Genomic DNA, 17,421 nt, shown 5'->3' with positions numbered 1-17,421 from the left:
AGAGCGCAGCGCTTGTCTCTCCTTTGCCAGCGGGTTCGTCCCTAGGTAACATGATACGCCATGTACTGGAGAGAGACCAACAACGGGAAGCGCGTCCGATAGTGGCGGCCTTGCAACAACTTTTGCAGGCGGGTACAGCCTGATACTGCTTTTGAGGAGGCAGTCTGTAAGCAGGCCGCTAACGAGCAGCATTCTGATTCCGATAATAATTCTTTTGCATCAGGCAGGGTGGACTCTGAAAAAGAGCCGGATTTATATCGCTCATTACCTCCACCGCTGCCTCCCACGGCCTCTGCGCGGCCGGGACCGCTGCCGTGCCGCCGCCGGCCCCCACCCCCCCACCCCAATCGCCTGGTACTCCCTCTCCAGGGTCTGCAGAACTTACAACGGAACCCGGCTTTGCTGCACTGCCTGTATTGCCTTCTCCTGCTAATCCCTCTAACTCTGTGCCTCTGTCTAATCCGTGACGATTCACTTAATAATTTGGGAAAAAATACACATAGTTTGATGCAATGCTGTCGAGAAAAAGCTCTACAGCAAGGAGATACCATGTTTACTTTCCCTGTTGTATGCACACCTGCCTCAAGAAATGCAAGAACCTCAAGAGTTAGAGTTCTTAGGATCAGTCATCATGAATCCCTGTGTGATGTTTAATTACACCCATAACACCACTCGAAAGGGTCAGAATATAAATGCTATTTTGCCTGTATATAGAAATGCTACAGCTTGGTTGTAACTATATCTATTCCAGAATAGCACACTCTTTTTTCTATTCCAGCTGCTTTACCTACGCGGTATGTTTTTTAATTTGGGGAATAAGAGCGTGGGAGAGGAATTCCATCGAAACTTAACGGGAGGCCATGTAAGCCTACGGACGACTTACGTTACTAACACCCGATATCAATATGATTCACAGTAAAAGGCTCACGATAACTGACACAGGTTTAACTGGATGGCTAACAAGTTTGGGAATTGCGGGATGGTTGAAAGATTTGCTTATACATAACTTAGTTATTTTAATTGTAATATTAGCAGTTGTAATGATTGTACCACGTATCATAAAACAGTTGAACGTATGATTGCAAAAGCATTTCATGTAACTTGGCTTGCATAAAAATAATTAAAAAAAAAAAGAGAGAGAGAAAGAGGAAGAGACAAAAAAAATTAATGAAAACAAATGGCTGGAGAGGGGGAAGAGAGATGCGGTTGCAGAACACACAGACATGGCAGCTGAAGAGTGAGAACTTCTAAGAGAAATAACCCTGCAGACACCAAGGTCAGTGAAGAAGGAGGGGGAGGAGATGCTCCAGGCGCCGGAGCAGAGATTCCCCTGCAGCCCGTGGTGAAGACCATGGTGAGACGGGTCGTTCCCCTGCGGTCTATGGAGGTCCACGCTGGAGCAGTGTGCTCCTGAAGGACTCTGCACGCTGGGGGAGGGGACCCATGCTGAAGATCTTCGTGGAGGACTGTCTCCCGTGGGAGAGATCCCACGCTGGAACAGGGGGAAGAGTGCGATGAGTGCTGCCACTGAGAGGATGAAGTGACAGAGATATGGTGTGATGAACTAACAGCAAAAACCTCATTTCCCGTTCCCCCTGTCCAGCTGTGGAGGCTGAGAGTGATAGGATAGCTATGGTAGGTAACTGGTGTCCAGCCAGGATCAACCCATCACATAGACAAAATGCATTATAAAATAGAATGAAATTACATTGCAATTGGGAATTTCAAAACAAGGGCTCGGTGTAACTCCTTTACAAGGGAAAGAAAGTCGGTATGTGATTGGAATTAGGTGAAGGCACATTTGCAAGGTGCATTTGCTACTAATATTGCAGGAGAGACCTAAGACCTTGCACAGATATTACAAGATCAAATGGGAAACATACGAAATGAGCAGAATACGGTGTTGTTTTTCAAAAGAATTGTCTAATCCTGTTAAATGCTTAATCAAAAAACAATGATTTGAGGTTAATTTGTGTATCTGAATTTATATTGCTATTGGAGAATTATTAATCATTTGTGTGTTTGCAGCAATCAGAATCACCTGAGGAGCAGTACGAGGATTGCGTCAGTTCGAAGCTAGAGTCCTCGCTGCCTTCCTCCTCGTGAATCTGATGTTCCTAAACAAAAAGGGGGAGATTGTGGGAGCAGCTCGGAAACCCTGGCATTTGTTTTCAAGAGTGACCATTAGAATTTGTTGTGCTGCATGTTTGCCAAGCCTTGACGAACTAGTTTTACAAGGTCAGGTTGGAGGATGGCCTTGTGTAGGCCTGGGAAGATGTGGCTGAAGACAGTCACGAGTATGTCTATGGAGTGTTTTTATCTTTAACTGTTCTGAGGACTGGCAAACATCCCAGCTGGGTCAGATATGCCCTCCTGTGCTAGTAGTACTGGCTGTGAGTCGTTGGTACTTTCTGGATCTTTGTTGAAACATATATAAGTTGGATTCTTTTGTGAAATAAAGGGAATCTTGCACGGAAAAAAAAAAAAAAAAAAGAAAAGGGCAAATTGTGGGAGATTTCATAGAAAATGGGGGAACATTTCTTTGAGCCTGATTATTTAGAGTTAGCATAAGTAGCCCGCAGTCAACATGAGTGGACCGGAGTACGCTCCCTTTAAGCCACTATAGTATTTGCATGTTACCGTAGACACCTATAGTAAATATATTCTCGCTACAGCGCACAGGAAGCAGAATAGCTTGGCGGTTGTACAACACTGGCGTGCTTGCATAGCCCAACTGGGGATTCCACAACAGATCAAGACGGATAATGGTACAGCTTATACTGCGGAAAAGGTGAAACGATTTTGTGCAATCTGGGGTATAGCCCTTGTACATGGCATTCCTTATAACAGCACCGGCCAGGCCATTGTAGAACGAGCACATCGAACCTTAAAGACCCTGCTAGATCGGCTTAGGGAGGGGGACCAGGCGGAGCCCTCCTGCTTACGGGATAATTCACCTGTTCTCCGTACACAGCGTCTCCTGTTAACTGTGTTAACTTCATTAAATCAGACAATTCGGGGGGACCTGGACCAGACGACGGTGCAACGACATTTTACGACTACAGAAGAGAAAGGCCCCTACCCGTTGGTCCGTGTGCGAGATCCCCAGACACGCCAATGGGACGGACCGTTTGAGCTGCGTTGCCTCAGGCGGGGGTACGCCTGTGTACAGACGCCTGAAGGGCTACTGAAATGGGTCCCTAGTTGTATGGTTCGTCCTGCCCTAACCTTGTAGTGTTTGAGTGTTTTTCTTTACAGATTGCTGTTATCCTTTCCTGGCTTGTGACGTCTTGGGTATCTGCTACGAATTTCTGACGCTGGAGCAATTAATAAACAAGATAACAGAACTGCAGAAGTAAGAAGGCACTGCAAGACCTTTATAGCAATTAAGAAAACTGTCATTTTGGCTTGGAGCATTTAGCTGTGGGATGGGGACTTAGGAGTTGGTTTGTATCTTTGTTAAAAATCGGGGTTTCTTTTATTCTTGTGTATTTTATTAGGTATAATGTTGCTTTTACTGTGTTTAATTAATTGTGTTCATATATCTTGTAGGTCACCTTAGCCGACATAACACGTCAAGATTCTCTGTGCATTGCAACCACATCACAAAGCCCGTGAACCAACAGACACGATGGCTATGACTCGTGCGGCACGTCTGGCCAGCGACCGCATGTGCCATAGGCTCCCTATGTTTCAACTGAGGCGAATTTTAGCACCCGCTGGCCACGCGTGCTGAAATCTGTTCCTCTGCAAATGTACAAATACCGGGATTTTCCAAAGAGCATCAGGCTGGTGTACGGCAAGGCCATCGTTGCCTCTGTGGGGATGCCCACGTAGAGCTGGCACCTACTGATTGCTGGGCTGACTTCGCGGATGGTGGTGACTAGATCTGCTAATGCTCTTCTAATAGAAAAAGGGAGGGGGAATTGTTGTGGGAACATATTTAGCTAACGGTCACAAGAGCATTCCAGACGCCTTTAGAAGGCCTTGAACAGAATAAACAAGAAGACAAAAATAAGAAAGATAACAATTAGAAAAACACAGGTGCATATTCCACGATAAAGAGAACTTGGCACAAACAACCTCAATTTGGCAGTTTATCTTGACCAATTAGACTGAGATAAGTCTCGTATGTTTAGTTAGTATGACCAATTATATTTTATGTTTATGCGCGTGTGCAGTGTTGATGCAGCCAATCATTGAGTGCAACTGGACGCGTGGACAGTGCATGAATAGTGTGTGTAACCAATGGGAGCTAGTTGGACATGAGGAGGGGGAGATGTAGGGAACACCGTTCGGAAGATCTCGCGATGTCACGGAAAGGTAGAAGGCTAGTCGTCGCCTCCCTATGACATATCAGTAATCCCACCTACCGTTGTTAGTATAAAAGGAATTAACTGCGCAATAAAGGATGGAGTTGGCACTCACACCATGTGTGTTATCTGTCTCTTCCCTGGTCCAGGCCGACCAGTGATCTAATCGTGGCACCTTGATATGTAGCACTGCTACAAGATGAACCAGGGTCATCGCGAGAACAAGAGGAAGAGGCAGAACCTGAAATAATCACCCGATCTCTATCCCTGAGTGAGTTGCGTGACATGCGAAAAGATTTTAGCCGCCACCCAGGTGAGCACATTGTTACCTGGCTGCTCCGATGCTGGGATAATGGGGCTAGTAGTGTGGAATTAGAGGGTAAGGAAGCCAAACAGTTGGGATCTCTATCTAGGGAAGGGGGCATCGACAAGGCGATTGGGAGAAAAACACAAGTCCTCAGCCTCTGGAGGCGACTTCTGTTAGGTGTAAAGGAAAGATACCCCTTCAAGGATGAAGTTACACGTCACCAAGGCAAGTGGACCACCATGGAGAGAGGTATCCAGTACCTGAGGGAATTAGCCGTGCTGGAGGTGATTTATAATGATCCAGAAAATGCGCAGTCACCCATAGACCCAGATGAAGTCCAATGCACACAACCCATGTGGTGGAAGTTTCTACGAAGTGCACCACCAACCTATGCCAACTCATTGGCAGTAATGTCCTGGAAAGAAGGCCATGGACAAACGGTGGACGAATTGGCTGTCCCAACTCGCCGGCAATACAAAGGAAGTCTCTCTTCCTCCCTATGGGCCTGTGGTCTCAGCTGTAGAGGAATTTGTCCCGAGGAGTTCCAGCAATTCCAAAGTGGATATGTCTTCCTCCCCACCTGTACAGGCCCGCATCGCAGCTATTGGGAGTAAGCATTCCTCTGCCCAAGAGAGAGGAGAGAGAAAGTACACACGACGGGCTAACCTGTGGTTTTTTACCTGGCATGACCATGGATAGGAGGACATGGAGGAAGTGGGATGGAAGACCTACCTCAGTCCTGGATGCACGGGTACGAGAGTTGCGAGAAAAAGCAACCAGAAAAGAGGATTCTTCTTGGAAAACTGCTGCTCCAGTTTCCCGTGAGCAGTCCCCCAGATGCAGTAGATGGGCTGATCTCATTTCTGATCCTCTTGAAGGGACTTCTGATTCATGTGTGCGAAAAGTGAGTAACGAATATTCTAACCAGGATTAGAGGGGCCCTGCCTCCAGCCAGGTGGAGGAGAGGGACAACCGAGTCTACTGGACAGTGTGGATTCGATGGCCTGGCACATCAGACCCACAGGAATATAAGGCTCTAGTAGACACTGGTGCACAATGCACCCTAATGCCATCAAGTTATAAAGGGGGCAGAACCCATCTGTATCTCTGGTGTGACAGGGGGATCCCATAGAGCTAAACCGTATTGGAAGCTGAAATGAGTCTAACCGGGAATGAGTGGCATAAACACCCCATTGCAACTGGCCCAGAGGCCCCGTGCATCCTTGGTATAGATTATCTCAGGAGGGGGTATTTCAAGGACCCAAAAGGGTACCGTTGGGCTTTTGGTATAGCTGCATTGGAGACGGAGGAGATTGAACAGCTGTCTACCCTGCCTGGTCTCTCTCAAGACCCTTCGGTTGTGGGGTTGCTGAAGGTTGAAGAACAACAGGTGCCAATTGCTACCACGACGGTGCACCGGCGGCAATATCGCACCAACCGAGACTCCCTGATCCCCATCCATAAGCTGATTTGCCAATTGCAGAGTCAAGGAGTGATCAGGAAGACTCACTCACCCTTTAATAGTCCCATATGGCCCGTGCGGAAATCTAATGGGGAATGGAGACTAACAGTAGATTATCGTGGGCTGCATGAAGTCACGCCACCGCTGAGCGCTGCTGTGCCAGATATGTTAGAGCTTCAATATGAACTGGAATCAAAGGCAGCTAAGTGGTATGTGTAAGAGTCGGTCAGAAAATCAGCATTGTCTCAACATTGTCATCAGGAACATGAACAGTACGTTACCTGACAACAGCCTGTGTGGAGCGCAGCGGCCAATCCCAAGGACAGAATGTGCCGGTACAAGGCTCCTGGAAGGTACCTGGCTAGAGCACGTTAGAGGGTAACCGCATAGCCTACTGTCAAAAAGGATGGATTGCAACCGTTTGCCATAACATCGATGAAGAAATCATGGAACTCTAGACGAACTTTGCTTCATTATAATACCAAACACAAACCTCCTGTCGAAGGCTACCCGCCCTCCAAGACTTACCACACCTCAGACACTGACCCTTGCGCCCTGCGTGATAGCCTCGCTCGAGAAGGGCGGAGATATGATAATTGTATTCTGAGAAGGACGGAGACTCCTGAGGCAGAGGTGGAGCAAGGTGTGTTACTAAGCATAAAAGATGACTTCTAAACAACGGAAATTTGAAGCTTCCCCACCAAGGACCACGACGATTGACGACGCAGCATTAGCTGGACCCGGGACCGTTAGGACGTCTTGAGATCAGTGGTGGTAGCTATAACCTCTCTTTCTCCTCTCTCTAAACTTAACACTTTACTTTTCTCCTTTCTTTCACCCATCTCTAACTATCACGTGCCTCTTCACAGGCAATACAATAAAGTTTTACTGTGTGATTACTGCTATCGCCTTTGGTGTTGGGTCACCTTAATTTTGCACTTTCGAAGATCCGTAGCAAAACGAACCATCACGAGTCCACCGAGTGGACCGTGACATTAAACTGGCGTCACGGACAGGATCCTGGACAGACAGAGGGGTGGCAGGTTTTGTGTGGTTTGTAACAGGGGAAGAACGTTTCGTTCCACAGCCGCACCTGGCCCTACACCTGAAAGGGTGAGAGGTGTTCCCAGAAAGCAAGGGGGTCGATTAGGGAATTCCCGCACATACCGCACACACCTCAGTGTATTTTCACCCCAACTACTCGTAATTGTAGGGCTCTGTCTATCAGGATCAAGTGCAAGGATCTCTTAGTGCAAAAGGGGGGAACTGTCCTCATTAGATGAGGGTTGACTACTCGGGGGAAGTTGAGGGGACCAGGCACAGAAAGTCTGCACTTGTGAGCAAACTAAGTTTTGACTCCCCGAAGTGAGATTTTGGTCCCTTCAGCCACTCGGGGAAGGAAGAAGAGGGCGACACAGCAGTTGTTGCGTGTGTGGTGTAACTAAGTTTTGACGTTCCCCGAAGTGAGTTTGGCCCTTTGCAACAAAAATGACTGAAAAAAAATGGTTATCAAAAACTCTCCATCAGTAAAAATCTTGACTCGTTTTATGCACTCTTGGCAAGTATGGAGCTCGACCCTCCCCGCCTGGGGAAGAGTGGGCTCGAGACAATTGGGCAAATTTACAGAGTGTAACAGACCGAGTGATTTATATACATAATGAGGCTAGATCACAGTCAGGCAAAGGCTGCTGTATGGAGTCCTACACGACTGGTCGCAGAAACTGCTGAAGGAGAAGGTGAATCGAGTCAGTTTGCAGAGGTGAAAGCCATCCAGCTAGCGTTAGACATTGCTGAAAGAGAGAAGTGGCCAGTGACTCTATCTCTTACTGACTCATGGATGATGGCAAATGCCCTATGGGGGTGGCTACAGCAATGGAAGAAGAGCAGCTGGCAGCACAGAGGTAAACTCATCTGGAGCTGCCCACTGTGGCAAGGATATTGGCTGTTCGGATAGAGAAGCTAGTGGATAAAAGTACAAAACCACGTAGATGCTCATGTACCCAAGAGTCGGGCCACTGAAGAACATCAAAACAACCAGCAGCAGATCAGGCCACCAATGATTTGATAGTGTCTCAGGTGGACCTGGACTGGCAACGTAGGGGTGAGCTATTTATGGCTCAGTGAGCCCATGATACCTCGGGCCATCAGGGAAGAGATGCAACATATAGATGGGCTCGTGATCGAGGGGTGGACTTAACCATGGACACTATCGCACATGGGTTATCTCCTATGAATGTGAAACATGTGCCGCAATTAAGCAAGCCAAGCGGCTAAACCACCCTGTCATATGGAGGGCGATGGCATGAAATATAAACAGTGGGAGGCCTGGCAGATTGACTATATCACACTCCCACGAACCTGCCAAGGCAAGTGCCATGTGCTTACAATGGTGGAAAGCAACCACTGGATGGTCTGGAAACATATCCTGTGTCGCCACGCCACTGGCCCAGAACACTATCCTGGGCCTTGAGAGAAGAAAGTTTTATGGCAAGACGGCACCCCAGAAAGAATCGAGTCAGACAACGGGACTCACTTCCAAAACAACCTCATAGACACCTGGGCCAAAGAACATGGCATTGAGTGGGTATATCACATCCCTTATCATGCACCAGCCTCCGGAAAAATCGAACGATACAATGGACTGCTGAAAACATACCTTGAGAGCAATGGGGGGTGGAACTTTCAAACATTGGGATACACATTTAACAAAAGCCACCCTGGTTAGTTAATACTAGAGGATCCACCAATCGGGCTGGCCCCGCCACACCAAGACTTCCACATACTGTAGAAGGGATAAAAGTCCCTTAGTGCACATGAGGAGTATGTTAGGAAAGACAGTCTGGGTTAGTTCTCCCTCAATGCAAGACAAACCCATCCAAGGGGTTGTTTTTTGCTCAGGGACCTGGGTACACCTGGTGGGTGATGCAGAAGGATGGGGAAGTTCGCTGTGTACCTCAGGGAGATTTGATTTTGGGAGAGAATAGCCAGTGAACTAGGCTATATGATATTTAACTGCTAAATAACTTGCCAATGTATGTCATTGTATCTATAGTGTCTATATGCCATATCAAGGGTATTACTGTAAGAATTACCCAAATGACTGAAGGATGGACTTTGAAACTGAGCCAAGTACAACAGTGATAGAACTTGAACTGGCGCCCAGCAATTTCCTCAAGATCAACATCTTCGACCTGCAGACCAAGGGTGTGGGTTGCACCAAATGTACCAGCCGTAAGTTCCAGAGGCAGCATACAACAACCCAACACCTCACACCATCTCTCTTATCCTGAAGAACTATTACAACAGGTGGAGCCCCAAAGTCATGGACTAAATAAAATTGATGGACACAGTGGAGGGATAGCCCATCAACTAAGGGAATACTATTTGTGTGTGTGTGGGGTGGGGGGTGTGTCCATATACATACATATATATATATATAAGACAAGGAAAGTGGTAGTGGTTGATTGGAAAATGTAGGATCTGGGCATGATGTAGATGGTATAGAATAAGGGGTGGATAATGTCCTGGGTTCAGCTGGGATAGAGTTAATTTTTACAGGAACCTGGGAGGTGGGGGGGGCATAGCCGGGGCAGCTGACCTGAACTAGCCAAGGAGCTATTCAATACCATGTGACATCATGCCCAGTATATAAATGGGGAGTGGGCCAGGGGGTGGTCTCGACTTTCAGTGGGGGAAGTGGCGGAGCGTCGGGTTCCGGGTGCTGAGCAGTTGCACTGTGCATCACTCTTTTTGTATACTCTTCCATTAGTACCGTTGTTGTTGTAACTTTTTTTTGTGTTGTCCCAGTAAACCGCCCTTATCTCAACCCTCGAGGTTCCAGGGTTTTTTTTTCTTTTCTCTCCTCCATCTCCTTCCCATCCCACCGGAGGGGGGCGGGAGGAGTGAGCGAGCGGTTGCGTGGTCCTTTGTTACTGGCTGGGCTGAAACCACGACAGGGTACCAGACAGAGAGATGGAGAAAAACAAAGATTAGGGATGGGCCACAGGGCAGAAGGAGGAATTAAAAAAGGGGACAGTGAGGTGGACAAGAGGGAGACTGAGAAATACCAAAAACATTGATGATCTAAAGGGGAGAGGGGAAATAAAGAATAGGGACAGGGAGCCAGACAGAGAGAGAATGATAAAGACAAAAATGGGCTATGGGACAGGGAGGGAAGAAGTTAAAACATAGGGACAGGGACCTGGAACAAGAGAATCTAAGAAAGTAAAAGTGTATCTAGAATACAGGGCAGAGAAAGGAATTTAAAAATAGAGACAGCATCAGACAGGTGAGAGAAGCGGGAATTGTGAAGGGCTAAAGGGCAGACAGGGAGGAATTAACAAGATTGGGATAAGAAGACAGATGGAGAAAGACAAAGTAGTGATGGGGACAGAGGATGAAAAAAAGAGGGATGGGACAGGACAGAATTGGAGAGAGAAAAAGAAAACAGAGAGGTAGAACAACAGAGAAAGAGGGGGACTTGGAGAACAAGAGAGGGAGAAGTGCAGGAAGGAAAAACAAAAAAATTAAAGCAGTGAGAGAAAGAGAAGGTGGGGGCAGGGAGGGATGAGGATGCAGAAGAGGGGTGACACAGCCCCAGGGGTCCAGGACTCACTGTACCTCCCACTCTTGGAGCTGCTGGGAGAATTTGACAGTTCAGACATGTCCCTCTCTCTCTCTCTCCCTCTCCCTTCCTCCTCTGTAGCTGCAGTCACTTGACTGTCATCCACCTCAGAGAATAGATTGGTATCTTACAGCTCTTAAAATATGAGGCTTCCTAGAAACACAGCCTCACATGCACACACACTGCATGGCTGTACTGTGCTTTTGGTTACACATACAGATGCTGCCGTGCACGTTGGTGATCAGATCTGCTGAGGACTACACTAAGAAGGATCCATCCTCACCTGGAGAGGCAGGCTGTCTCCTGTCTGCAGCTGCTGGTTGGATCCTCTTTATTTTATTCTTCAGCAGCTTTACCCTTCTGTGGCCTCTCCAGCTTCAGCAGCTCCTGCCCACAGCCAGTAAGCGCTCCGCCTGTCCCTCTGCGCTCCCGCGCCGCGAGGAGAGGGAGGCCAGGCAGAGACAGCCCACGCAAGCCTGAGGCTGCTGCTTTCAACGGCATCCCCGGGGGACGAACGGACAACCGCACCCACAGCCTGGCCTCTGGGAGAGGGAAAGAGGCAGCAGTGACCGTTATGACCGCAGCTCGACCCTGGCCGGAGCCCCCTCCTTCCGCAGGGGCTTCCGCAGACGCCGCTCGTTCCCCGCGCCGCTGCTAGCGGCACCCACGTTGAGGGAGACTCGAGAACACCGCAGGGCCGGCTTGCTGCCCTCACGACAGGGCTCGGGGGCTGCCTGCGGCCACAGCACAGGCTCCAGGGGAGGGGCTGGAGCTGGGGGCAGCCGCACGGGCCGAGCGGGGCCGGGGGAGCTCTGGCGACTCGGGGAGGCGCCCGCTGGCCGCGCCTGGGGGGTGCGCGCCTCCGTCCCCTCTTCCCTTCTACCGGCGGCTCTCGGGGAACTCCCCGGCGCTGCCCTGGCCCGGCTCGCCCCCGCCGGAGGGGATCGCTCGCCTCACCCGCGGTCCCGGCGCTCGCCCGCTGCCGCCCGGACCCGCGCCCCGCGCCCCGCGCCCCGCGCGCCGCCGCGCTGCTCCCGCGGACCGCGCACGCGCCGGCCGCTGACGGCGGGCAGGAGGGGCCAGAGCCGGCGCGCGGACGCCGGGCTGCAGTACCGCGCCTAGGCCACGAGGCGGCAGCGGCGAGAGCGGCGGCGGCGCTGCGCACCCGTCCGGTGCCGGCGCGGCGGTTCCGCGCTTTGCGCGCCGAGCGCCCGCCCGCACCGCGCGCCTGGGGCGGCGGCGGCGTTTCCTCCCCGGGAGGAAGCAGCGAGCGCGGCGGCACCTCCCGCCGGTGCCGCACCGCCGTTACCGTCGGACGGCACGCGCAGGACAGGGGCACCGCCGCGCGTGCGCGGCTCCCAAACGGCAGTACCGACCTTTGGCCGCCGGGCGGCAGCATCCCCGTAACGACTGTTCTCCGAGCATCAGCCGGATGAGAGACGACTGACAGCTCAGCCCAGTAGAGACCAGCCACAGGCGGTAACTACTTACTGGGGGCACGGGGCTTACATTGCCCTGCCCTTTCCCCGCTCGCAGCCCGGGCAGTCACCTTCATTGCCTCCCTTCCAAAAAGCACCCGAGGGCTGGAGCATTTACAGCAGTCAAATGCAAAGAATACACAATTTGGGTGGGTGCTTCTGTCCCTGCCCCACAACCCTTTACCTAGAGAGGACAAGCAGCTGTATTGGGTTTGTGTGGCAAGGTTTTGGTAGCAGGGGGGTTACAGGGGTGGCTTCTGTGAGAAGCTGCTGCAAGCTTCCCCTGTGTCCAACAGAGCCAATGCCCACTGGTTCCAAGATGGACCTGCCGCTGGCCAAGGCTGAGCCCATCAGCAACGGTGGTAGTGCCTCTGGGAGAACGTACTTAAGAAGGGGAAAAAAGTTGCTGGGGCACAGAAACTGCAGCCAGAGAGAGCAGCAAGAACATGTAAGAGAAACAGCCCTGCAGACCCCCAGGTCAGTGAAGAAGGAGGGGGAGGAGATGCTCCAGCCGCCGGAGCAGATTCCCCTGCAGCCCGTGGGGAAGACCATGGTGAGGCAGGCTGTCCCCCTGCAGCCCATGGAGGTCCACGGTGGAGCAGATCTCCACCTGCAGCCCATGGAGGTCCACGGTGGAGCAGATATCCACCTGCAGTCCATGGAGGTCCACGGTGGAGCAGATATCCACCTGCAGCCCGGGGAGGACCCCACGCCGGAGCAGGTGGGTTCCCGAAGGAGGCTGTGACCCCGTGGGAACCCCACGCTGGAGCAGGCTCCTGGCAGGACCTGTGGATCTGTGGAGAGAGGAGCCCACGGAGCAGGTTTTCTGGCAGGACTTGTGACCCCACGGGGACCCACGCTGGAGCAGTTCGTGAAGAACTGCAGCCTGTGGGAAGGACCCATGCTGGAGAAGTTCGTGGAGGACTGTCTCCCGTGGGTGGGACCCCACGGCAGAGCAGGGGAAGAGTGTGATGAGTCCTGCCCCTCAAGAGGATGAAGCAGCAGAGATAACATGTGATGAACTGACCATAAACCCCATTCCTCATCCCCCTGCGCCACTGGCGGGGGTAGGTAGAGAATCCAGGAGTGAAGTTGTGCCCGGGAAGAAGGGAGGGGTGGAGGGAAGGTTTTTTGAGATCTGGTTTTATTTCTCATTACCCTACTCTGGTTGATTGGTAATAAATTGAGTTAATTTTCCCCAAGTTGAGTCTGTTTTGCCCATGACGGTAACTGGTGAGTGATCTCTCCTGTCCTTATCTTGACCCACGGGCCCTTTGTTATATTTTTCTCTCCCCTGTCCAGCTGAGGAGGGGGAGTGATAGAACAGCTTTGGTGGGCACCTGGCGTCCAGGTCAGGTGGCATCCAGCCAGGGTCACCCCACCACAGCAGCACAGGGAACCTGCGAAGGGTGGGGGGGGGGGTGCCCTGGAGCAAGCCCCAGGGACTGCTGTATGGGTCTGCGTGAGGCATCAGGGTTGTGGGAGTAACAGCAGTGAGTCAACAGATGCTGGCGAGAGATTTTAAAAAATAAGGCAACACAGGTGACATCCTGAAGGCAGGCCAGAAGAGACCAAAAGCTGCTTTGTGCCAGAGGGTCAGCTCTGTTTAGCAGGAAACAGCGCATCAGAGCAGACCAGATGCAAGTGGCTGATCTGCAAATGAGTGATACCCTGGTGATGCCCTGGGGCTCTGCCGTGGTGTTTACACCTTTCCTCACCTCTGTGCTATCAGCACTCTGCTCTCCTAACTCCGCACATACACAAGGCTTCCTATGCAGGGTTTGTCACTTAGATAAGACACCCTGCCCTCCAGCATGCAAAGTAATTAGACATGAAGCAGGGAAAGCAAAGAGGCATGTTGGGATATTAGATGTCCTCAGCAGATGACCATAGAGCCCTGGAGGTTCCATCTTTGCTCTGTACAGGAGTGTAGCTCTGCACTCCTTGCCGCTCCTGCCAGCAACCGTCACAGTTGCACTTTGCTGCCTGCAACATGCAATACTTAGTAGGCTGGATAGGCCGTTCTGCCAACATGTCAGGTGAGCACCTGAGTTCCTTTGGCTGCCTAATTTGCCTCCTTAAAACAAACCCTTCAACACTCAGTTTCTTTCATTCAGATCCCTCTAAAGATCTCCTGGCCTGCAAGCCATTTTCAGCTAGCAACACAGCTGAAATACAGTGCTGGTAGAAATCTAGCTGTCATCTTGCTTTGACATCAAAAGGCTTTTGTAGAACCCCTGATTGTTTTGGCATCAACACTGCAAGGCAAGATATATGCCACTACTTGAATAAGCAAGACACCTGCCAAAAAGCTGTGCACAGTGCTATGTGGCTGCCTGTGACCAACACCTTTTTCTGCTAAAGCCAGAGCACAGTTCTCTTGTGAAGAGCCATTGGCAATGCAGAAAGTGCCTTGGCTTTTGCTGCACCGGGTCCTCAGAGAACAGTGTCTTAGTCTGACTGGAGTGTACAGCAGCCTGTTGTCATCCCAGCCCCTTGCCCTGGAGAAAGTGGCTGCCTGTAGCAGTGGCAGAACCACTGCTGCCCAAAGGGAAACGAACGACTTGGTGTAAAGCTCTCCAGGGTCCCCATGTCCCGTGCAGAGTGGATGACCTCCGCAGCCTGTACGCAGGGCCAAGCTGACAACCTGGGGAGGCACAGGGTGTAGCAGTTTCTGCAACAACTGAACTTTCCAGCCTAGCTGGACAGAGTAAGAGGTGAGAGAAATGGGCCTGCTGTGTCCCTCAAGAGGCAGAATTGCTGTAGATTGTGCAGTGGTTGTTTCGCTCTTTGCCTTTGGCCAAGTTACTTCCCAGTGGTTGGGAGATAGGAATGCTTGCAGGGCACGAGTACTGCTGCTTACAGAGCAAAAGGCGCTATAAAGCAGCAATGAAGAACAAGGATGGCCTATCAAGATGGTAGAAATAACATGGAGAACCTCAAGCTTTAGCCAAGCAGAACCTTTTGTTATGGTTTAACCCCAGTTGGCAACAAAGCCCCACACAAGCACTCACTTGCTCCCCCACCCCTGGTGGGATGGGGGAGAGAATCAGAAAGGCGAAAGCAAGAAAACTGGTGGGTTGAACATCCCCCCTGCCAACGTCCCCCCTAGTTTTATTACTGAACATGAATGTCATATGGTCTGGAATATCCCTTTGGTCAGCTGGGGTCAGCTGTCCCTGCTGGGTCTCCTCCCAGCTCTCTGTGCACCCCCAGCCTGCCCACTGGTGGGCTGGTGTGAGGAGTGGGGTGGGGTGCAGGGAAGGGGGGGGAGGGAGTTTGGGTGGGTGGCAATGGGCAGGTGGGGGGGTGCAGGCAGCACCCCAGAGGTGTGGAGACAGAGGGGTTATGTGGGGGTGGGGGGTGGAATATAGAGGGGCACAAGATAGAAGGGCAGCAGATGTGGGGGGGTGTCACAGAAAAAAGAAGAAACTTGCACAGGGAAAAACTCACCTTGAAAGCAGTTGGGGCAGAGAGGCAAGGGGAGATGGACACGGATAGGCGGGGGGGCAGGGGGGGACGGGACGGACAGCGAGGTATGCGTGGGTAAAATCATGCCTGGGGACACACACCTAGAATGACCTACCCCAGTGGGTCCACCCAGGATAATCCACAGCAGGTAACTCACCTGGGATAACCTGCAACAGAGAAGCCACACTGTCTGCCCCACAGTGTGTGTGTGGGGAGAGCGTTGCAGATGGTGCCACATCTCTTGCTCAGGCTCTGCTCTGCACTGTTCCCCCTCTGTTCCTGTGCTGGGACGGGCTCCCCAGGGCACAAACATCCCCGGTCCCTCTGGCCCCAGGCTCTCCCCACCAGACAGCCCTTGCTGCTGCACCTGCAAGGCACCCACTGCAGACAGAGCCAGGAGCCTCCAGACACAGGGCTGGCCCCGTACCATCACTATGCTGAATGACCTGCAGGCAGCGCTGGGGGGCATCTCCTGAGCAACACGAGATGCTTATGACAACACATATGAAAAGCAAAAAAATCCCAAATTGTATTTCAGCATTATTAAAAAAATAGCGCAGGAGAAAGGAGAGGAATTCAGTCAGAATAAGGGATAGTAGTTGAGCTAAAGGAGGACTCTAGGTGAACAGGTCAGCTCGAAATACAACACATCCTTTAAAAGTTAGAGCGATTTGAACTCTTAAAATCAATTGTGGGAACATATTTAGCTAACGGTCGCAAGAGCATTCCAGACACCTTTAGAAGGCCTCGAACAGAATAAACAAGAAGACAAAAAAAAGAAAGATACCAATTAGAAGAACACAGGTGCGCATTCCACAATAAAGGGAACTTGGCAGAAAGAACCTCAATTCGGCAGTTTATCTTGACCAATTAGATTGAGACAAGTCTCGCATGTTTTAGTTGATATAACCAATTATGTCCTATGTTTATGCACGTGTACAGAGTTAGTATAACCAATTATATCTTATGTTTATGCGCGTGGACACTATATGCTTGCATGCAGCAACCAATCAGAGCTTTTAGAGGAACTTAGAGAATAGTATAAGAATAATCAGCTATGACTAATAAACTGGCAACTTTGATCATCATATTGGTGTCCTGTCGTCCGTCCCCGCATGGAATTTCTCTACAATCAATATTAGGACTAATTGATACGATTTTGAACACATTCTGATGTCTCCCAGGAAGTCCCCAGATACAGGCAGTGAATAAACTGCAGCTCATCTGAATTGTTCAGATTGTCACTCACTGCTGCTCTTTGCCAAGTGCTTTATGTTCCTTCTCTTATCACCTGTGTAACTGCCACGTAAATGAGGCCCATATGTGAATATCACAGGAGATAGTCTGAACAAATGCCAGAAGCACAACTGTTCATGCACCAGAGGGAACTACAGCTCTAGAATTCCTCCATGAGACATTATATTGCTTGCCTTCTGGAAATTAATTTTTAAAGAAATTGCAGTTTCAAGTGATTTTTAAATGGCACTGCAACCACCTTAATTAACACTGTAAACTTTAAATGATCCCTTCTTTCCCATGTAAACTACGTGATACAGAAACTCAGTGACTCACACCACAGTGTGATATGCTGTTTTGGTTTAGCCCCAGCCAGCAACTAAGCACCACGCAGCCGCTCACTCACTTCCCCCCCACCCAGTGGGATGGGGGAGAAAATCGGGAAAAGAAGTAAAACTTGTGGGTTGAGATAAGAATGGTTTAATAGAACAGAAAAGAAGGAACTAATAATGAAAATGATAACGCTAATA

General features: G+C 50.5%; 2 long non-coding RNA genes across 2 annotated transcripts; one reads left to right on the top strand and one right to left on the bottom strand.

Annotated features, from left to right (window-relative positions):
• The first annotated feature begins 4,213 nt into the window (after nt 1-4,213).
• On the top strand, nt 4,214-16,686 carry LOC121232648. Its single transcript, XR_005931497.1, has 3 exons — nt 4,214-4,224; nt 4,870-4,876; nt 16,604-16,686. It is a non-coding gene; the product is annotated as an uncharacterized LOC121232648 (long non-coding RNA).
• On the bottom strand, nt 10,659-11,693 carry LOC115336360. Its single transcript, XR_005931496.1, has 3 exons — nt 11,664-11,693; nt 10,924-11,248; nt 10,659-10,812 (listed from the first exon to the last, which is right to left on the bottom strand). It is a non-coding gene; the product is annotated as an uncharacterized LOC115336360 (long non-coding RNA).
• Nucleotides 16,687-17,421: the final 735 nt, after the last annotated feature.

The sequence above is a fragment of the Aquila chrysaetos genome, chromosome 26 (assembly GCF_900496995.4).
Source record: "Aquila chrysaetos chrysaetos chromosome 26, bAquChr1.4, whole genome shotgun sequence".
Classification (NCBI taxonomy): Eukaryota; Metazoa; Chordata; class Aves; order Accipitriformes; family Accipitridae; genus Aquila; species Aquila chrysaetos.
This window is presented reverse-complemented; position numbering and strand designations above follow the sequence as displayed.